Source organism: Carlito syrichta, unplaced genomic scaffold (genome assembly GCF_000164805.1).
Source record: "Carlito syrichta isolate Samal-C Ts95f unplaced genomic scaffold, Tarsius_syrichta-2.0.1 Scaffold312076, whole genome shotgun sequence".
NCBI classification, from domain to species: Eukaryota; Metazoa; Chordata; class Mammalia; order Primates; family Tarsiidae; genus Carlito; species Carlito syrichta.
The window spans coordinates 395585-415130 of record NW_007256172.1 but is presented as its reverse complement, the minus strand read 5'-3'; the positions used below and the strand labels follow the sequence as shown (position 1 = coordinate 415130).

At 41.1% G+C, this 19546-nt stretch overlaps 1 pseudogene; it reads left to right on the top strand.

The window, feature by feature from the left end:
• Positions 1–3049: 3049 nt before the first annotated feature.
• LOC103272019 lies at positions 3050–3694 on the top strand (annotated as a pseudogene).
• Positions 3695–19546: the final 15852 nt, after the last annotated feature.

Sequence of the window (19546 nt, the reverse complement as noted above, 5' to 3'; positions counted from 1 at the left end):
CATCCCTATACATGCACAACCTCCTTAATTACGGACATGGTACACCACAGTGGTACATTTGTTACAATGGAAGAACCTAAACTGACACATTATGATTCAAAGTCTATTGTCTTGCGTTAAGGTTTACCCTTGCTATACATTCTATGGGTTTTGGTAAGTGTAATGTCATGTATCCACCATTATCGTGTCATAAAAGGTAGCTTCATTGTCCTGAAGATCCTTTATGCTCCTCCTATTCATCCTGCCTTCCCACTCAACCTCTTGCAACCACTGGTTGTTCTACTGTCTTGATAGTTTTCCATTTCCAAAATGTCATATAGCTGGAATCATCGAGGATGTAGCCTTTTCAGACTGACTTTTTTTACTTAATAATATGCATGTGAATTTCCTCTGTCTTTTCTTGTCTTGGTAACTCATTACTTTTTAGAGCTGAATAATGTTCTATTGTCTGAATGTACCACAGTTTATCCATTCACCCACTGGAAGGCATTTTTATTGCCTCTAAGTTTTGGTGCTTATGAATAATGCTGTTGTAAACATTGTGTGTACATAAGTTTCAGTTCATTAGAGTAAATTCCAAGGAACTTGACAGCAGGAGCCTATGATAGGAATATGTTTAATTTTGTAAGAAATTTCCAAACTGGCTTTCTGTTTTGCATTCCCACCAGCAATGAATGAGAGTTCCTGTCGCTCTATATCCTCAGCAGCATTTGGGGTGGTTAGTGTTCTGGATTTGCCCATTCTGATCGTTGTATGGTGGTATCTCATTGTTTTAACAACATACGGTGTTGAATATCTTTTCACATGCCTACTTGCCATCTGTGTCATCTTTGGTGAGATGTCTCTTCAGGTCTTTTGCCCTTTAAATAGCATTTTTTTTTTTTTTTTGAGTTGGAGTCTCACTCTGTTGACCAGGCTGGAGTGCAGTGGCACGCTCATGGCCACCCCAGCGTCAACCTGCTGGGCTCAGGCGATTCTTCCACCTCAGCCTTCCAAGTAGCCGGAACAATAGACACGTGTTACCACACCTGGCTAATTTTTTGATTTATTGTACAGATGAGGTCTTGCCAAGTTGCCCAGGCTGTTCTCGAACCCGCAGGCTCAGGCAATCCTCTCACCTTGGCCTCCCAAAGTGTTAAATAGCATTTTAAGACAAACTCCTTAACTGTTATTACATATGAAAATCTACTGTATATGACAATTGCACGTTTTACTGTGTAGATGTGGGGAGTCCCCTCTACTTTGTTACCCTGGTGTTTTTAACTCTCAGAGTTGTCCACACTGAGCCTCTAGCAATTCATCAATTAGAATTTAGGTTTTCACACCTCTTATCAACAGGGTGCCTGAATGAAACGTAATTGTACACCTAACCCTTAACTGTACCCCACAAAATCATAATAAAAAATATTGATTAAAAAAAAAGGAAGAATTTAGGTTTTCCTACCTGGGCAGTGGTCCTGCAGAGTTTTCTGCTCTGATACATTATATTTCTCTGGGTCTTCCCATCTTTCTCTCCAATTTTGGGGTAATGTTTGCCCTGTGATACCACTTCTCTGATGAATCTGAGAAAAGTTGATTTTTCAGTTTATTAAGCTTTTAACTTATGAGGATGGAGTGGCTGCTTCTAAGCTTTTTATGTGCTGTACTAGAAATCAGAAGAGTTTGTTGTTTTCTTTTTAGAAAATAGTCAGAGGATATTTTTAGTTTTTCCAAAAAATGCATTGTTTTAGGAGAGGCCAGTACTTTCCTTGTAACTCTCTAGGAATTTTCTCAAATAACATTTCCAATACTGTTATGTAATCTGAGAAATGTGGCTTTAATGATTAAAGACCCAGGCAGGGCAGAGAGTCTAACTTAGACAATAAGTTCCTTTCATTTTCGCCAGCATATTTTTTAGGTTTATATTAGTTAAACTGAAACTGTAGCATGAGTATATGTGCAAGTGTGTTTGTGGGTACATGCACTTTCCTGGCTAGAGAATGTAAGTGACTCTCTTACACCTCATCAACATTAACCTATACAGACAATTTGATTTCTCTCCTGATCATTTGGTTTTCTTTTAGCCTGCTTGACTCTTTTATCTCAGATTTTGAACTACCAAACATTTCTTTTAATTATATAGATAATATATGAAATTTATTGTAAAATGAGAAGATATATCAAAGCAAAAATGAAAAATATCATGCTGTGTTCTATCAGCCTCAATTTTGAGTGTATATCATTTTAGTGTGTCTTTTTTTTTCTCTTATAAGCATTGTTTTTAAAGTTAGGTGAGCCTGCTCTATCATCTTCTTTTACTTCTTTTTTTTTTGAGTCAGAATCTCACTCCGTCGCCTAGGCTGGAGTGCAGTGGCACACTCATGGCCACCCCAATGTCGACCTGCTGGGCTCCGACGAGCCTTCCACCTCAGCCTTCAAAGTAGCTGCAACTACAGGTTCTCACTACCACATGCAACTAATTTTTTGATTTATTGTAGAGACATTGTCCTGCCAAGTTGCCGATGCTGGTCTCAAACCCGCGAGCTCAGACAGTCCACTTGCCTTGGCCTCCCAAAGTGCTGGAATTGCAGGCTGAGCCACCGACCCCAGCCTCCTTTCACTTCTTAATGATTAGTCATTTATAGCAAGACAAAGGGTTATGTATTTAATATATAAATATTATTTATTGATTTGAATGTCCATCTAGTTCCCAAATTTTTGGCATTAGATTAATTTCAAATACCAATATTATTTTAGTACTGGAAGCAGATCTTAGAGAAGCATTGGTCATTGATTGTTATTTTTCTCAGTGCCAGTAGGCCTTGATGCTCCTCATCCATTCACGTATCTCCAGCTGTCTTCAGAGTATTTAATTGACTTTCAAGTTTAAGGTAAAAATGCACCTTACCATATTTGTGGCTATTGATTCTGCAATTTTATACATTCAAAAGAAGGTGGTGGTGCTTCACCATTCTCTAATCTTTAGGACTACTACTCTTACTTAGGAAAAAAATAAAACTTTGCCATGTATTACCCTTTTAAAATCTAGAAGCAGCCTTTCACTGCGGCAGCCACACCCATGAGTATGCTCAGGCTTTAGAAGAGGCTTGCCTACTATGGCCAAAAGAAGGTCTGGTTGGACCCCAATGAGACCAGTGAAATTGCCAATGCCAATTCCCATCAGCAGATCTGGAAACTGATCAAAGATGGACTGATCATCTGCAAGCCAGTGACTGTCCATTCCCAGGCTTGATGGCAGAAGAACACGTTGGCCCTCCAGAAGGGCAGGTACATGGGCATAGGTAAGCGAAAGGGGACAGCCAATGTGTGGATGCACGAGAAGGTGACCTTGATGAGGATGGGGATCCAGTGCCATCTGCTCAGGGGATGCCATGAATCGACGATCGACCGCCACATGTATCACAGCCTGTACCTGAAGGTGATGGGGAACGTGTTTAAGAACAAGCGGATCCTCGTGGAACACATCCACAAGCTGACGGCAGACTAGACCTACAAGAAGCTCCTGGTGGACCATGCCGAGGCCCGCAGGTCTAAGACCAAGGAAGCGCACAAGTGCTGTGAAGAGTGCCTGCAGGCCAAGAAGGAGGAGATCATCAAGACTCTGTTCAAGGAGGAAGAGACCAGGAAATCAGGCTCCCTGCCCTTGTCTGTACATAGTGTCCTCAGTGGTTACAAAGACCAGTACTGCAAATAGAACTTTTCCCTGCTTGTCAAAAAGAAAATAAAATAAAATCTAGAAGCAATATCTTTGTTTCTAAAAATAGCATTTAACTGATATGTTTAAAACTAATTTTCCTAAAATGTCTCTTTATATTTGCTTTAAGTAACCATATTGGTTATCATGTAATATACAAATGTATTACATGAGGGACATATAATTATACATGTATAGCACATTACCATAGACACGTGTGACCATATATATGTCCCATATATATAATCATTATGTACTTCAACTCCTTTATAAGTCACTTCCAGTCCTTATCAACTAAATGGACCTTATGGTTTTTTCTTTATCTAGTTATTGTCTAAAATGCAGTCAAATTTTCTAAGGCTTGTTTTATGACCTTGCATTTTACCTAGTATGAAACAGTGCTGTTTTCCTCAAGTACTGGTTAAATTAACCTGTAAATATAGAGGAATGCTTCCCGTCTGTCCCAAGCTGTCTTTGGCAGTGAGATGGAAGAAGAAATGGTAACAGAACTATCACATATAGGACAAGAATAATTAGAATACAGAAGAAAAGCTTACCATGACTGGCCAAGGATTCCTGTAACAAATATCATGTGGGGTAGCAAGGGAAAGATTGCTAGCCTCAGAAACAGGGTTGATGATGATAGCATTCCTTGAAGGAAAATTCATGATGTAGATCAAAGGTCTGTCTTTTTTTAAAAAAAGAAGGGACTGTGGAGACCAAGAGATACTGAATTTGATTTGGATTTGTCAGTTATGCCATGCCTTAGGATGTCCAGTTGGAGATGTTGTGAGGTCAGTTGGAATATAGCTCTGGATCCTGAGAAAAAGAGGCCAAGACTGAAGATACAAAGTTGGGCTTCAGCAGTTTAACTGCTGAAGTATGGCTAGCAGATGAGATCACCTGCATGCTTTTCAGGGGAGTACAACTGAGATTGTGAACAGAGCAATTCTTCATTGTTTGGGACTGATTCCTGGACTGAGTAATTTTAGCATCTCCAGTCATTGGGCAGTGCAAATCAGTGGTCCTCCTCCAATCTCTCATTTTCCTCCCTCCTCGACCTCCAGCATTTTCAGAAAGACTGAGTAGAGGCTAGAGGGAAGATTATGGTACCAATTACAGTTAAGATCCATTGAAGAAATTGTATAAAATAGTTATGCCCAAGAGAAATAGAATACAACCCCATGTATGTGACCTTAAATATAGACATTAAAAAAAGCTGTGACTTTTTTATTTTATAGTAGACATTTAAATAAGTCTTTTTTTTGAGTCAGAGTCTCACTCCATCACCCAGGCTGGAGTGCAGTGGCACACTCATAGCCACCCCAGAGTTGACCTGTTGGGCTCCGGGAATCCTTCTGCCTCAGCCTTCCAAGTAGCTGGAACTATAGGTGTGCGCTACCATGCCTGGCTAATTTTTTGATTTATTGTAGAGATGCGGTATCGCCAAATTGCCCAGGCTGTTCTCAAACCCTTGGACTCAGGCAGTCCCCTCACCTTGGCCTCCCAAAGTACTGGGATTGTAGGCTTGAGTCACCGCACCTGGCCTAAATAAAATTTAAACTTAGTGGGTGCAGTGGCTCACGCCTGTAATCCCAAGACTTTGGGAGGCAGAGGTGAGAGGTTTACTTGAGCTCGGGAGCTCAAGACTAGCCTGAACAACATGGTGAGACCTCATCTCTACAATAAATAGAAAAACCAGCCAGGCATGGTGGCACATGCATGTGGCTCCAGCTACTTGGAAGACTGAGGTGGAAAAATCACCTGAGTCCAGCAGGTTGAAGCTGTTATGTCTGTGAGTGTGCCATGACACTCCAGCCTGGATGACAGAGTAAGACTCCAACTCAAAAAAGAAAAAAAAAATTTAACTTTAGCAGTATACTTTATTTAACATAATATGACCAAATATTACTCAAAATATTATTCAACATGTAAATAACTCAAAATTCAGGAGACACTCTAAATTATCTTTTTCATACTAAGTCTTTAAAATACATTGTGCTTGGGAGGCCAAGGTGAGAGGATTGCCTGTGCCCACAGGTTTGAAACCAACCTGGCCAACTTGGCAAGACCTCATCTCTACAATAAATCAAAAAATTAGCTGGGCATGGTGGTATGTGCCTATAATTCCAGCAACTTGAAGGCTGAGGCAGAAGGATTACCTCAGCCCCTCAGGTCAAGACTGTGGTGGCCATGAGCATTTCACTGTTCTTCAGCCTGGGCTACAGAGTAAGAGTCTGACTCAAACAACAACAACAACAACAAAAATCCATTGTGCTCCTTACTCTAAAATATGTCTAAATTTGGACTAATCAGGTTTCAGCTGCTCAGTGGTTGCAGCACAGGGATAGGCTACACAGAGAAGCTGTATGTACCAATAGCAGTGAATTTGTGGTTTGCTTTTCTGCATAATGTTTCCTATCGTCTAAAACCACTTTCCTCTGTTATTCCTGTGAATCAGCAGTAAGATCCTCTAGAGAAGATTCCAAATTGAAGATTACATTTCTTGGCTGGGCTCAGTGGCTCAGCCTGTAATCCTAGCACTTTGGGAGACCGAAGCGAGTGGATTGCCTGAGCCCACGGGTTCGAGACCTGCCCGGACAACTTGGCAAGACCTCGTCTCTACAATAAATCAAAAACTAGCCGGGCATGGTAGCGCGTGCCTGTAGTTCCGGTTACTTGGAAGGCTGAGGCAGAAGGATCGCCAGAGCCCAGCAGATTGAGGCTGCGGGGGCCGGGAGCTGCCACTGCACTCCAGGCTGGGCGAGACAGAGTGAGACTCCAAATCAACAACAACAATAAAAGATTACATTTTTTGCCCTGCCACCCAGCACATCTTTTAATTTTTTGTAAGAAGGCACCTTTATCCCCCCTTTTGAAAGCAGTTCAATTTACATAATCTATGATGATTTTTATTGGTTCTTAACCAGATGGAACAACCAAAGATGTGTTAAATTTTAGGGTACTTAGAATATAACAGTTCTAACAAAAGTAATAAAATATAGTCAGGTTTATATTTCAGTTCAGAGGATGGAGGAACCTGAAAAAACCTGGAATTATCTTTTGGAGGGCAGGCCCCTTGTAGTACAGGCTTTCTGCTAGGTAAGTGTTCTAGTAACCCACTGACATCAGTATACTAGCTAGCGTTGCTGTGATAGTCTTCATTTGGCTGCAGTGAAGTTTTTCTTTATAGATTCTTTCAACACATTTGCCCAGTTCACGATGGGTGATTTACCAACACACCTACCCACACTGTGCTGAGTGTTCAGCAGTTTTTGACCAAAAAATCAGCATGACCGCATACCCCACCCTCCCTAGTCACCCAACCTTGCCTCGGGCAACTTTTTTTTATTTCCACACATGAAAAATGTCCTCAAAGGAAAATATTTTGCTGATGTAGAAGAGGTGAAACAAAAAACAGCAGAAGCACTAAAAGTCATCCACATTGATGGGTTCAAAAGCTGTTTGAATCCCGTGCCTTGGGAGGCTGAGGTGAGTGGATTGCCTGAGCCCGCGGGTTCAAGACCCGCCTGGGCAACTTGGCATCTCTACTATAAACCAAAAATCAGCCAGGCGTGGTAGTGTGCACCTGTAATTCCGTCTACTCAGAAGGCTGAGGCGGAAGGATTGCCAAAGCCCAGCAGGTCGAGGCAGTCTGGGCGACTGAGTGAGACTCCAACTGAAAAAAAAAAAAAAAAAGCAGTGAAAAAAACGTCTTGGTAGGTACATTGCATCAAGTGGAGAGTACTTTGAAATTGACTGAAGTTTAAACATATGAGAATAAATGTACATTTTTAATAAATTCTGTTTTGGGAGGGTTCCCTGTTGTGAAAATACTTCATTCTTGATATAGGGACCAGTGCTCATTTCTGTAAGAAAAGCAAAGTCTAAAGATCCTGGATGTCCAGCAAATCAGATGTGGAGTCAAAAATGAAAATGCTGTCTTCTAGTTCTTTGTTGAAAGTTAAGTCACCATATTCATATGAGTAATTACAGTTTCTTTGGGGATTTTTGAGGCTAATAGTAGATATTCATTGGCTAGGCCTCAGAGTGGGGGCAGAGATATATTAACATTGAAATCTTTAGGTTTCTTTTAGTTCTTATTGCTTGATCTAGTGAGCCAATTGCAACCCCTCTCTGGAATCTTTGCACCTGCTCAGTGGGAAAACTTGGATATGCAGAAAGGATAGAAGGTTATTAAACAAAATAAGAGTTGTCTTAGAAAATGTTGTGAATTTCCCAACAGGTGTATTCCAAAGTTAAATGGTCTTCCTATCAGATATTATATTCTTTTGATATTGAGGAACTATTCATGCTGTTTTACTGGTTAGTATAATTCAACAATTGAGATTTTTTGCTAAGGACTTTATAACATTAGTAACTATAAAACAGTGGCTCTGAGATGGGACATTCCCCCTACCCCCCGCAACATTTGTCAGTTTCTTAAGGCATTTTTGATGATCACAACTGGGAATAAGCTGCTGGGATCTAACAGTAGACCAGTAGCCTGGGATGCTTCTAAACATCTACAGTATACAGGGCAGCCCTACAACAAAGAGTTACCTGGTACAAGTGTCCGTGGTACAGATGGTGAGAAAACCTCACCTGAAAGAGTATGTTAGTTACAGCAGTGGACTTCCTAAGCAGAGCAAATGAATTGTCTCTATGTGTAACATTTATTTGAGCCGTATTCAGTAGCAAATAGCAAAAAAAGGTAATAGAAACATCCTGGTACAATAATTTATTAAAAATTATGCTGTTTCTATTTTTATAGGGTCAAGTTTATTAAGAAGCTGACAGGAAATAACAAGGCCTGAGTAAATGCTGTACAGTTGTTGATTCCTTAATTAAAAAGTGTACTCCAAATTTCTGTGAATGAATTTTGTCTTTTTTATGACATTATTGTATCACATTTTAGAATGTGGGAAATATCTACCCATAAAGGGAAAAAGTAATGCTGGATTTAATTAATTTAGTTACACACACACACATCCTATAGAAATTACAGGAAAGGGTGGGCATGATTGTGAAAATGTGAAAAGCAGAGATGAAGAAACTCATCATCAAGATTATGACAGCAACATGACACAAGAGGTGTTAGGATCACTGACTTCACACTGCCCTAAGCAGACTAATTTTAAGTTTTAGAAAGTTGGATTTATTTTACATCCTGTGTCGTTCTTTTATTTTCCTCAAGTGATTTTGAATGTTTTCCATAGCTCAGGCTATGTTATAGGTAACTTCTCTAGTAATGCATTTGTTAAGTAAGTTGCAGTAGTAAATGTCTTTCTTTTAAGCTGTGTATTTCTGAATAATAATGTAAAGGAGAACCAGTAAAGCCTTTTTGTTTAACACCACACCAAATGTAGCATTTGATTGCCAGAAGGGCCATCAGACACTTCATGGATGTCTTAAGTAGTCGGAAAACATTAAATGTCTTCATTACGATGCCCACGAAGGAAGAAATAGGTACATTCCCAAGTAGTTGGTGTGTACATTATCACAGTTTTCAACAGATAAAATAGTTCATTGATACCATTAGCCACAATTATATATTAATGCAGACTACAGTTATATTAATTGTTAATATACTAATAGGTCAATTTTCTTGCAATTCCTATCATTTTTTTTTAAAACAAACCTCACATTTCTATTCATTTACAATAGTTCACTTAGAGACTTGAACACATATAATTTTTTTTTTTTTTGAGTTGGAATCTCTGTCACCCAGACTAGAGTGCAGTGGCCGCTCCCGGCCACCACAGCCTCGACCTCCTGGACTCCAGCGATCCTTCCGCCTCAGCCTTCCACGTAGCTGGAACTACAGGCGCACGCTACCATGCCCGGCTGATTTTTTTTTGATTTATTGTAGAGACTAGTTCTCACCAAGTTGCCCAGACGGGTCTTGAACCCTCAGGCTCAGGCAATCCACTCACCTCAGCCTCCCTAAGCGCGGGATTACAGGCTGAGCCACCAAGCCCGACTGAACACATATAATTTAATGGATTCTGCAAAGTGTAAAACAACAAATTGTGTGTACGTGTGTGTATCTCAATCATATTAGGATACCCATTCCTAAAATCTAATTTAGGAAGAACGAGTGAAATATTACTATTACTACTACTGATTATAATTATTTTAATAGTCTCTCTTAGCATTTATAAAACACTTATTATGTGCTAAGCACTTTATATGCATTATTTCTTTGAAAGCTTCACAAATTCCATGAAATGGAGAGTTGTCAGCATTTTACAGATAAGAAAACTGAAATCATGAGAAAGCTGTACACCTGATGGGTTCTGGAGCCTAGACCAGGAAATCTGATCACCTGGCCCATGCTCCTAGGCAGTGTCCTAGCCTAACTCACATTTCTGTGCAGTAATTAAAGTGTGCAGAAAGTATATGTGAAGAGTGTTGTAAAAGACTAAAAGAGAAGATAGTCAGAATTCTTGGGTAAAATGGATATAGATATTTAACAGCATTGCCAGTAAAATGTCAAGTAAGTACAGTAATTGGGTTATGCATAACATTTAATGTAACTAAAGGCATCATTTGGGGAATCTGGGAAAATCTCAGCTGGAGGTGGATGTCCTTGAAATTTAACAGATTATATTTGGCTTGCATTTGGCTTCTGTTTTAATGTCCTTCTCCATTGCATTCTCAGGACCCAGAGTGCTGGCAGGAGAAAGAGAGAGAGAAAAGGCAGGGACATTCTTGTTATATGTCTGACTTGTCTATCTAGGCAGTGCTGACTACTACACCTTGGTCATTGTTGATATCATCTTTTAATGCTAATCACTTTTGTTATACCTTTTAATAAGAAGGGAAGCACTACATATTGCTTTTACATGCTTTGATAATCATTCTTGAACAAAATATCAGGGGTGCCAAAAAAATGTATACACATTTTAAGGGACGTTAAGAGATGTTCACTGTAATCAGAAGTGTCTTGATGCCGATGGTAACCACTTTGAGCACCTCCTGTCATTGCAGAGGTCAAACATGATGTGTGTTCATCTTATTGAGTATTATAATTTTTATATAGTTTTTTCTCCTTTCTTAAACTGTACATACTTTTTTTTGCACCCTCTGTAGAAAACTAAAGACCATTTTATTTTCTACGTTTACTTTTTTTGAAGCATGTATTATATTAAAAACCAGTGTCATGGTTTTTAAAGAAGATAAACTTACATATATGGTATAAAATCATCGCCAAATAATTAAATTATAAATGTGAGTGAATGTGGATTCTTGGAGAAAAAGAGAAAACCTAGCTTACTTGTTTAGCAGTGTACACATTTTTCTGGCCACTGAGGAGGAACTTAAAGTTATTGGTTCACTTTTTTGTTTTCATCATAACAGTCATATTTTTAAAAAGTTAACTCAGATTTTTATTTCTTCTATTCTTTTGCTTATTTTCAACTCATTAGTACTATGTCTTTAGACTGTGCAGGAGATACTCAATGGCCCATGCTTTAGAAAGTGGATCCATTTGAACTTGATAAGGAGCCACTTGACATCATCATTCACAAGAAAAGCTGGAAACATAGGTCAATAATCATTTCCTTTGTTTCCTACAGAAAGTAAATGACTTAATACTTGATAGTCATCTTCATTTTCTCTAGGCACAAAAGACCAGTGATGTTATTTCATTACATATTCTGTTCAGTGTTCTGAATATTTTCTTCCATTACTATTCAGACAACTTTTTATAAAAAGCAATGACCGATGAATATGTTAATGTACTCAAACTTCTACTTTGGCAAGTATCAATTCCTTTTTTGTATATTTGTTTAATAATGCTGATAGTCTATAGAACTGATAAACCCCAGATAAAATGGGAGTAAAAGCAGAGTGAATTCTTTTGTTGAAAATGTGACTGATCAGAGAATTGGTTAATATAAGTCTTTTTTTTTTTCTTTTACTTTATCTTAACCAAATTTGTTTTTCCCTATTTGGATAAATTTGACTTTATTAGTCTCTATTACAGTATTCACACCTACACAGCTTGAGAGAAAAAAGCTTAAATCTTTTTCTTTGTGTAACAGATTCTAAATAAGCAAAAAATATTAAAATCAAACAACATACCAAAGTGTCCACATGTCCCAGAATGTAGTAGGCCCTTTAAAGGATATGGTGGGGAACACGACATGGTTTTCCTTTCCTGTTTTCTTCCCTCATCTTTAATGAAAAATCTAGAAAAGTCTGCCATTTTTGCCACTGATTCTCTTCTCCCAGCTGTGTCTTACCACAGGCATGTCCTGCATCTAGTCAGTCATCAAAGGTTGTTATTCTTCCTGTGGAGTGTCTCTCAGATATTTTCCCTCCTCTTTATTCCCATGGGCACTGCCTCAGTTCAGACCTCACCAGCTCTTCCCCTGTGCTGTCGTGGCAGGCTATGAGCTGGTTGCTGGCCCTTTGGTATCTCATCCTGCATCTTTGTACAGCCAACTTCCAAATTACTTCTAACACGGTCTTTCTAAAAACAAAGCCAAAACATTAGCTTTTGCTTAATAATCCTTCATGACTCCTCATCGTGGAATGGGATGCTCAGACACATTTCCTCCCTGTTTCACCTCAAGCTCTCTTAAGGCAGGGAACCTATCTGTCTTACCTGTTTGTACCCCTAGCAACGCTAGCAACTAGCTCACTGCAGGCCTGAAAGAACTTTCTTTGAAGACACAAATGAATTACCATAACATATAAGACCCTTCAGGACCTGACCCCAAGTTCTCTTTTCTGCTATCTCTAGTTCTCCAATCAACATTATGTTTCAACCACGCCAATTTCTTTTTCATTATTCACAAATATGAAGAATTTTATATTTCTCAGATATGTGAGATATCAACTCTATCATCCACTAGAGCCAGAGGAATTAATTGATCTTATATTTATCTACATTTTTTTTCTTTCTTTAGTCCAGCAGATATTTACTGAGCATATACTGTGTGTTAGGCACAGTTCAAATCCGGGGATAGAAATATTGTTTTGAACAAAAACACAAACCCATGCCCTTCTGGAATTTATATTCTAGTGTGAATAGCAAATAATCTGTCAGGTAGTGAGGAATGCTATGGTAGAATGGAATGGACATGGTCCTGGAGGAGGGCATCTTGACATGGCCGAGGTGCAGCCTGAGCAGGATGGCAGAAAATGGGGTTTGAGGCACCTGCTGTGGGTCAGAGTAAGGACGTCAGAGTGAGCTTGATGCTGTCTCTGTTGTATGTAGGATCAGTTTGCCTTTGTCTTGCTGCTTCCACCTCAGCCCTGGTCCTAGCAGGAGCCCGAAGCCCACTAGCCGGAGAGGCTCACGTAGTTCTGGGCTTACACAGCTCTGTAGCCATATCAGGGAACCCTGTGGCCGAGGGTCTCTAGCCACAGAGATTTCACCATAGAGGTAGACTGCTTATCATTTTTATAATCTTGGACAGATTAAACAATCTCATTAAACTTTAATCATTTCTTGGGTCAGGCTTGGTGGCTCAGCCTATAATCACAGCATTTTGGGAGACCGAGGAGAGTGGGTTCGAGACCGTGGGTTCGAGACCAGCCCGAGCAACTTACCGAGACTATGTCTCTACAATAAATAAAAAATGAGCGGAGTGTGGTAGCACACGCCTGTAGTTCTGACTACTTGAAAGACTGAGGCGGAAAAATTGCCAGAGCCCAGCAGGTTGCTGCTGGGGTGGCTGTGAGTGTGCCACTGCACTCTAGCCTGGGCAATAGAGTGAAACTCCAACTCAAAAAAATAAAAATGAGAATTATTGTCTATAATGGACATAGTAGAAAAAGTTTTTGGGAGATTAAATGACACCCCACAGAACTTTCTCTTTAGCTCACTAGTTATCCTCAATAACTGGAGCAGTGGCTAGCACTCAAAAGGTGTTTCTGGAATGAATCAATGCATGAATGAATGATGTAATAAATGTAAAGCACATGAAACAACACCTGGTATGTAAGTGTTCAACAAGTGTTATTGTTATTACAGTTTTTAAAAATAAGGAAGCCCTGAGATGACACTTGGTTGTGTTGCACGCATTCTTCCAGATTGTCCATGTATGGGCCAGTCTATGGCCTTGGCCCTCTGCCTAGGATCAGGGTGCCTGGGGTCTGTGCTCATGCACAGGCCAGGGAAGGAGGGTTGGAGGTGTGAACTGGAGCACAGGTGGTGCTGAAGGGGTGGTTTTCTGAGTCCTCTTAGCTCCTGTTTCCTAGCTCTGGGCTCTGTGGAGGCTAGGCCCCGAGAATGAGTTTCTGCCAGCCCTGTTTCCTGGAGAGGATCTTGTTTCTGGCTTTCTTTTCCAGGACTGAACTCAATTCTCTCTTAACTTTACCTGCCATCAAGCCCACTTGCTAGTCCATTCTGACACCCTAATACCTGCTCCCACATATTGGATCTCTCCCTGGAAAGTTACACTTGCTAGGTAAACTGAAATTTTTCCCTCCCTCTCTTGGTTTGGTTGGTGGTGGGCGGATACTTCTGTTGCCATGGTGTTTTCCTGCTTTCTGACCACACTAGTCCCTGGCTTGCTCCTGCTCTCTCTTATGTACCTCATGGTTTTTGTAACTGCTACGGATGGAATGGGTTGGCTTTTGCAGAGGTCCTCAGTAAAGATTTTTTGGAAGATTTGGCCAACTCACAAACCACGAGAGTGTGTAGTTTTTCAGAGTATGAATGACAGAAATACATGTTTATTACAATTTGTATTAATGCTGGAGTGTAAAGTGTTATTCAGAAGTTCAGATTTCATTTTAACCATCCTCTAAGCAGTGAAGGAAAGAAAGAACACATGCATCTGTTGTGATTTTTTAAAAATATATTAAGTCCATTTGGAATTGCCATTCATTAGTAAAGTTTGGTTCCCAGTTTGGGTTGGACTGGTTGTCCTTTTGAAAAACATCCTTTTGCAATTTGAGTAACAATACCTGTTTTTCATGGCTAGTTTAACAACTATCACTTCTGAGAACATTTCTAAAATGTGACTATAAACTGGGCATTGTTGTGGTAGGTTGGCACTTACCAACAGAATGATCCTTACTTTTGTTACCACGCTAGCAGGATCTGTGTTACGCTCCTCAGTTTTTGCGTTTTGTCGACAAATATTTGAAAACGTGGCACAAAGAATTGCCAGGTGTGAGCGACACTCTTTGCAATGTTAAGGACGGAGTGGGCTGTCCGAGTGAGGGTCAGCCCCTAACTAACTGTGGCTTCTGTTTATAGAGGGTTTTTATTTCCCTTTTCCATGTTCTCTGCTGTCAATCTGTATTTTTTGTAATTTGAGGGATAAACCCTGAGTTACATAACCTTTGGGGACTGTGCATGTGAGTTTCCTATGAGTACCTAAGCAAAGCCCACCATGGAGGGGGTTAAAACTGCAATGCTAATAATATGGTAATAACCCCAAGGTCATGTGAGGGCAACCTTAAGCTTGGAATGCACATGCATGCTGGTCAGGAAAGTCCCTGGTAGTTAAAGTTCTGCCTTAGGCTGAATATTGTGTCCCTAAAAAAGACAGGATACCCTCAAGGTTGTGCACTTCTGCTCATGTCTATTATCTAACATTTCCTCCTCAAGAAGTTGGGATCCCAAAATCTTTTGGGAGAAGGGTCGGGAGTCTTCAATAACTTCTTCCTGCTGAAAAGGGGTGTAGTCAGTCTTCAGGGCCCCTTCTCCTTGCTGGCTGTCAGGAGGGCCTCCCAGGTAAGAGTGATACCTGCCACGCAGACCCATGTAAAGTGATTCTTCCCGAGTTGCACTGGTGTGATATTCTTGGTGGAGAATCATTTGATGTTTGATGGACTCTAGGTGGGAAGAAAGAAAACGAATCAGCAAATTAAATATGCAGAGACCAAAGAGGAAGAGTAATAAAATGGCCACTCCTAAACTTAGCAGTGGGAGAAATCAAGTTAGTGAGGGGAGGTAGCTTTTGATGGTGCAGCATAGGTTGTCCACTGAGGTTTTTTTCTTGTATCTCTCAACCATTTTGCTCTACTGACTCGAAGTTTTACCTCTCCTGAAGTATTAACATAGAAATAGCAGGAGGTGTGGGTGAGGGTGCAGACACCCCCTTGTTCGACAAAGATAAAGTCAAGGACGATTTGATGACCTGCCACTTGATTGACAAGGGAATCCAGGGAGCTTTGGAGGGCTCTGAGTCCTTGGCCTGCATCCTTTGCACTTAATTCAATGAGTCAGGAGATGTTCTGAATGGGGTGGGCACTGTAGGCTTCCCTTTCTGCCTGTCCTCCAAAGGCCGCAACAGGGGTAGTGATTCCCAGTGCATTGAATCCTGCTCCTCGCTTGTGTCAACTTGAGGAGGTGTCCAACAGGCCAGGAAGGGACCCAGATCTTGATATATATTGATGGGGGGGAAGGAAGGCTGTATCTGGGGGAAGGCTGCATCCCAGTGAGCAGGTGCCTCGTACCAAGGACCTGTCTATGCAGCTGAGGCCCCATGGTCGATTATTTTGGTCTGCACATGCAAACCGTAAACCAGGAGGAACACATATAACAGTGACATTAGAGGAAAATACCTAGTACTGTAGGGAACTGTTAAAGAGACAAAAGGAAGAGAGGTTGGTTCCAGCACCCAGGGGTCCCTAACAAGCTTTGACCCATGCTTGGGCTTAGCTCAAGAATTCGTTGGCCAATGTGTCATCAGTAGAATTGGCCCACATATATTTGATGTAAAGGTCAACTGTCCGTGTTTCTTTGTCCCTACAGGTTTTGATTCCCCGTGTTCCATTAAAACATTGCTAAGCTTGGTTGGAATAGCAGTAATAGGTGAATGTCCCAGTAGCATGACATCTATGGACCCGTTTTGAGTTTATCCAAGTATTTATGCAAGGTGTCTGGCCTCCCTGTCGGGGGAATCCCTTAGAGTGCATTGACATGGGTTAGACCAAACCAGTACTTGAAAAGGCTGGAGATCAGGAGGGACCCAAGAACTCTCAGGAAAAAAGGGGACAGCACCAAGGGTGATCAGAATTATTAAGAGTGAAAACTTTTGAGGGGTACTGTGGCTGTGGTGGTATTGGAGGCCCCATCTTGAAGCAAGGGCAAGATAGAAACGTTTTGAGTTGGCTTAAATTGGTACAGATAACGCTCTATATACTCAGGTGAGGAATGACATATCCAGCACTTAGTTAGATTTTGTCCTTTTGCTATAGGCTGTGATAATTGAGTGAGATAGTTATTCCCAGATGTAACGGGAAAGGAAAAAGAAAGGAACAAAAATAAATTCATTTGGATTACTGAAGAAGAGCACTTAATGACTTGAACAGGAAATTACAGCTTTCTTGCAAAGAAGCACCATCAATATATATGTTCCCACAGTGAGGAAGATTATAAGACCTACTATGATAAACCAGCAAGGTCTTATTTAGCTTTTTTGTCCTTTTTTTGTTTGAAAAGAGGTCTGAGATCCTGCAGAAGCTCTGCAATTTAGGTATTCAAATTTAGGGCCCTGTGTTTTCTGTCACTGTAGGGGAGTGATACGGCTTTATCCTAAAATGGTGAATTCATCTGGAAATTTTGGTATCTTGATGGTAGTGGGGTGGAAAGTAAGACAGTATAAGGACCCTTCCAAGTGGGAGTCGGTGAAGCTGGAGGCCCATCCTTCCTTGTTTTAATGATAACCTGAGTGCTTGGCCGATATAAGACATGGTCAGGGTTTTCAGGATATGACAATACCTTTTGACCTAATTTCTGAACTGCTAGTTGAAACTGGGCTAGGGAAGTAATATAGTTAGTGAGATTGTAAGTTGCAGTATCTGTTATAGTTTTACAAGGGAAGGAATCCTTGAGATTCAGGACTGGGAACCAAAAAGCCTCTGGAGGGATTTCACCTAATAAAGTATATGGGTAGAGCACCCTACTCAGGGCCCCTCCCACTGTGGGAACTGTTCTGTCCTCTCAATAAATCCTGCTTTCTAAAAATAATAAAATAAAATAAAATATACGGGTTAGGCACTACTGGAGGTTTAGTAATCACTGCCTCATTTTTGGCCCTCAGGTCTTGGACAAACTGGTATTTTCCATTTCCCTTCTTTAGAAGGAGAATGGGATATTACCAGGAGAGTGACAGGGCACCAGCAGTCCATGTTGTAAGTATTTATTTATGATGGGCCAGAGACCTTCTTTTCCCTCAGGTTGGAGGGGGTGTCACCTTTGGTTGGGGAAGTGAGAGGAGTGATTTTGTAGGGCAGGCCATTTTTGCCCTTCCAGGTACCCCTGTGTCCCAGACTTTAGGATTAACCTGTGCCCAGAATTCCTTTCTCAATTTTGGTTTTATGGTTAGAGTTTCTTGTCAATGCATATGTTTGTAAGGAGGGGCCGCTGGATAGAGGTGGAAAAGGTTAAATGGACTTTGAGTTTCTGAAGTAAATCTTTCCCTAATAAAGGATTGAGGCATTTAGGCACCACTAAAAATAAGTGAATAAGGAAAGTTTGTTCCCATAGGCAGCTTTTGTTCCCACAGCTCAAGGCCTTTGTGGCAGAGTTTGGCCCAGGGACCCTTTGGTTCCCAGGACAGTCCTTCTTCCAGTGGTTGAACTGCTTACAGCTGGGGCATGGCTTGCACGGTATGGCTTTTCCTTTTACCTTCTGGGCAGTCTTGTTTCCAGTGTCCTGGCTTCCCACATTTGTGGCAATTTCTGGGTGGGGTTCCCCTTGGGTGAGCTGGAGGGGACTGGTATTTCCTTATGGGAGCCAATAGTTGAACCTGCTGGTTCCCCTTATGTTTGTCCTTTTTCTATTCTTCTGCCTCTCTCTATCATGAAACACCCAGGTGGCCATTTTAAGAATATTAGAGGATTGCTGGAGCCCAAGCCTGCTTTTTGGAGCTTTTTCCTAATGTCAGGGTCAGATGCGGGTTAAAATCTGTCCCTTAAGATTAGCTTTCTATCAAATGGCTCCAGGTCTGAGGTGGTTTGTTTAATTAGAGCCTCTCTCAGCTGTTTGAGGAAAGCTGTTGGATTTTCTTGTGGCCCTTGGTCAGTTGAGGCCACCTTGCTTAAGCAGACCAGTTTAGATTTTTCTCTCCACGTGAGTGGGGACAGCTGTGGGTCCCACGGGATACTTTTGGCCAAGGATGTGAAAGTCATCTCCAGCCCGAGCAGCTTCCTTGCATACCTTGTCTTGTTCATTTGGGGTTAGGCTTTGTCCCAGAATGATATTAACATCCCTCCATGATAAATTAAAACTAAGGCTAAGATTTTTAAATTTCTCAATATGTTTGTCAGGGTCATCAGAGTATCGCTCAAGTTTTTTATTTTTATTTTTTTTAACTCTGGAAAGATTTTGCAAGGAAAAGGAGACACAGACCCATAGTTCCTCTCGGGACCAGAAGCAGACATATTTTAGGAGCCAGGGTCATGGGTCCAAGCTAAGGAGGTGCTGGCCTAGGGCTGAGGCCAGGACGAGTAGGATATAGAGTTTGGGGAGCTTGCCAATTTGGGCCGTCTGTTGGAGGCCTAGGAGACCCATCAGGGGCAGGCTGGAGTCTCTGCTGGTGAGCTTCCCGTCCGGCCACTGGATCCAGCCTTCATTTCTGTCAAAGCTCAGGGTTCTCCTCAACAGCCATGAAGGCTTAGATATAGGATACCCCTGACTTTTTACCCTGCTGTCTGCAGAGAAGGTCTCATTGTAGAATGCCAAGTCAAGGCTGCCGTACAATCAGCCTTTTTCTTTCTTGGGTCATGGGTTTAAACTTCTCCCATTTCTGGAGAATACGTTGGAGGGGAGAGTCTGGGGTATGGACTGTTGAGTACCCATTCAAAAAAAAGCGGGAGACAGAAGAGTATGAGCACCCTCATCCTCCTTCTGTTCTCAAGTCCCATGAGCGGGGAATG